The following is a 3,663-nucleotide window of genomic DNA, read 5'->3' as shown; positions in this document are numbered from 1 at the left end:
CAGGAGAGAATCGGGGTCAGTGAGTGAATGACATTCAACCAAAACAGATCGATAAGTGGAGGAAAGGTATTCACTAAGGAGGAGTGGACGTTTTCCTCGGTGCCTGGCTGTTCATGGTAGCTTTCAGCCCAATGTGACTTCTGCCTCCAATCAACTGTTCCATAGTCACCGGTCAGTCAGTCAGTCAGTCAGTCAGTCAATCAAATAAATATGAATCTATGAAAACATCTACATCATTTTGTACCATGTGGGAATTAACTTAGTCATAGTTCAGTTACAAATACATTTCAGCAAATAAAAAAAATGAATATTCCAAAGAATTCAAAACTTGCTACAGGGAAGCAAAACAAACTGCCTTGTGCAGGGATGGGTGCAGGGATGGGTGCTACTGGAAAGTAATCACTTGTGCAGGGATGGGTGCTACTGGAAAGTAATCACTTGTGCAGGGATGGGTGCTACTGGAAAGTAATCACTTGTGCAGGGATGGGAGCTACTGGAAAGTAATCACTTGTGCAGGGATGGGTGCTACTGGAAAGTAATCACTTGTGCAGGGATGGGTGCAGGGATGGGTGCTACTGGAAAGTAATCACTTGTGCAGGGATGGGTGCTACTGGAAAGTAATCACTTGTGCAGGGATGGGTGCTACTGGAAAGTAATCACTTGTGCAGGGATGGGTGCAGGGATGGGTGCTACTGGAAAGTAATCACTTGTGCAGGGATGGGTGCTACTGGAAAGTAATCACTTGTGCAGGGATGGGTGCAGGGATGGGTGCTACTGGAAAGTAATCACTTGTGCAGGGATGGGTGCTACTGGAAAGTAATCACTTGTGCAGGGATGGGTGCTACTGGAAAGTAATCACTTGTGCAGGGATGGGTGCAGGGATGGGTGCTACTGGAAAGTAATCACTTGTGCAGGGATGGGTGCTACTGGAAAGTAATCACTTGTGCAGGGATGGGTGCAGGGATGGGTGCTACTGGAAAGTAATCACTTGTGCAGGGATGGGTGCTACTGGAAAGTAATCACTTGTGCAGGGATGGGTGCTACTGGAAAGTAATCACTTGTGCAGGGATGGGTGCAGGGATGGGTGCTACTGGAAAGTAATCACTTGTGCAGGGATGGGTGCAGGGATGGGTGCTACTGGAAAGTAATCACTTGTGCAGGGATGGGTGCTACTGGAAAGTAATCACTTGTGCAGGGATGGGTGCAGGGATGGGTGCTACTGGAAAGTAATCACTTGTGCAGGGATGGGTGCTACTGGAAAGTAATCACTTGTGCAGGGATGGGTGCTACTGGAAAGTAATCACTTGTGCAGGGATGGGTGCAGGGATGGGTGCTACTGGAAAGTAATCACTTGTGCAGGGATGGGTGCTACTGGAAAGTAATCACTTGTGCAGGGATGGGTGCTACTGGAAAGTAATCACTTGTGCAGGGATGGGTGCTACTGGAAAGTAATCACTTGTGCAGGGATGGGTGCTACTGGAAAGTAATCACTTGTGCAGGGATGGGTGCAGGGATGGGTGCTACTGGAAAGTAATCACTTGTGCAGGGATGGGTGCTACTGGAAAGTAATCACTTGTGCAGGGATGGGTGCTACTGGAAAGTAATCACTTGTGCAGGGATGGGTGCAGGGATGGGTGCTACTGGAAAGTAATCACTTGTGCAGGGATGGGTGCTACTGGAAAGTAATCACTTGTGCAGGGATGGGTGCAGGGATGGGTGCTACTGGAAAGTAATCACTTGTGCAGGGATGGGTGCTACTGGAAAGTAATCACTTGTGCAGGGATGGGTGCTACTGGAAAGTAATCACTTGTGCAGGGATGGGTGCTACTGGAAAGTAATCACTTGTGCAGGGATGGGAGCTACTGGAAAGTAATCACTTGTGCAGGGATGGGTGCAGGGATGGGTGCTACTGGAAAGTAATCACTTGTGCAGGGATGGGTGCAGGGATGGGTGCTACTGGAAAGTAATCACTTGTGCAGGGATGGGTGCTACTGGAAAGTAATCACTTGTGCAGGGATGGGTGCAGGGATGGGTGCTACTGGAAAGTAATCACTTGTGCAGGGATGGGAGCTACTGGAAAGTAATCACTTGTGCAGGGATGGGTGCAGGGATGGGTGCTACTGGAAAGTAATCACTTGTGCAGGGATGGGTGCTACTGGAAAGTAATCACTTGTGCAGGGATGGGTGCTACTGGAAAGTAATCACTTGTGCAGGGATGGGTGCTACTGGAAAGTAATCACTTGTGCAGGGATGGGAGCTACTGGAAAGTAATCACTTGTGCAGGGATGGGAGCTACTGGAAAGTAATCACTTGACTGCAAAGTAAGTAAGGCTTTATGTAAATTGTGACCTTCACATTTCGTGGGTTTTAATTATGCTGTTCTACAGTAACTACAGGTGCTCATGGTGAGACAGGTGTTTTTTTAATTGCTGTTAGAATAATTTAACACTGGCAGAAAGACTATTAAAACACACTCTCTCTCTCTCACACACACACACACACGTCACATGCACGAACGAACGAACGCACGCACGCAAGCACGCACACACACACACACACACACACACACACACACACACACACACACACACAGACACACACACACACACACACACACACACACACACACACACACACACACACACACACACAACCATCTAATTTAAGAAAAACCTTTACTTAGTCGCCCCGTGTCAAAAATTGAGAATCTATAATCGTCAAGTTGTACAATAGATCCACAATTTCCATTGTTTGAAAATAGGCATTCCATTTGAATGGGGCCAAATACAACATTGAACGCACTCTTGTGAACTACAACGTGCATATTGGGTGATTGATAAAAAAAAATACGTCATGTGTGATCACTGGTGTGATACTACTACTACTACTACTACTAGATCATGTGAAGGTAAACCCCATGATGCTGTGTGAACTGTGAATGTAACCCTGCAGCCAGGAGCCATGCAGAGGGGGCAAAGATCAGCCTGTCTCATACACAAAACAAAGACCCACACGTATGAAAACACGCTGAATGACACACTGTGGACCACTGACTGACTACTGTGTGACACCAGAGCCCAGAAGACTGTGAGTACAACACTCAAACTTATATCTAATTACTTTGTATCTTTTGGGATATACACAGCAACATTACTGTCTGCCTGATACAGACTTTATATTATTTGTTCTGCTTGTAATTACTACAATATTGACATTGATACATATCTCCTTAACATTCAAGATTGTTGTTAAGTAACCAGAAAATGTACTACAGTGGGTAATGTGACTGTACTGTAGGCCAATATAAACATTTTGGTGTGTCAATATAATACAGTATATGAAATAATTGCAAAGTTTTGTAGCAGGACATAAAATGTACTGTTTTGGAACAAGCACAATGAACATGTAACGTGCATTGTGCTTGTACAGGTTCTCTGTGTGAGAATGTGACATTTCATTTCATTCAATACATTGACATAAAGCTTATGTTACACCCCCTCGTACTACGGTGTATAAATTAGGCCTCTGTCTGCCATTCCAGATACTAAATGATGGTTTTATCAGCAGGTAATACGTTCTGGATCACTGCTAATGTGCATCCATTATGTCATCTCATCCGCTATAGTATCAAACGGCACATCTTTGAACTCTGAATAGCTCAGA

The sequence above is a fragment of the Electrona antarctica genome (assembly GCF_951216825.1).
Source record: "Electrona antarctica genome assembly, chromosome: 9".
In the NCBI taxonomy this organism is placed as follows: Eukaryota; Metazoa; Chordata; class Actinopteri; order Myctophiformes; family Myctophidae; genus Electrona; species Electrona antarctica.
Note: the sequence above shows the minus strand (reverse complement) of the source record.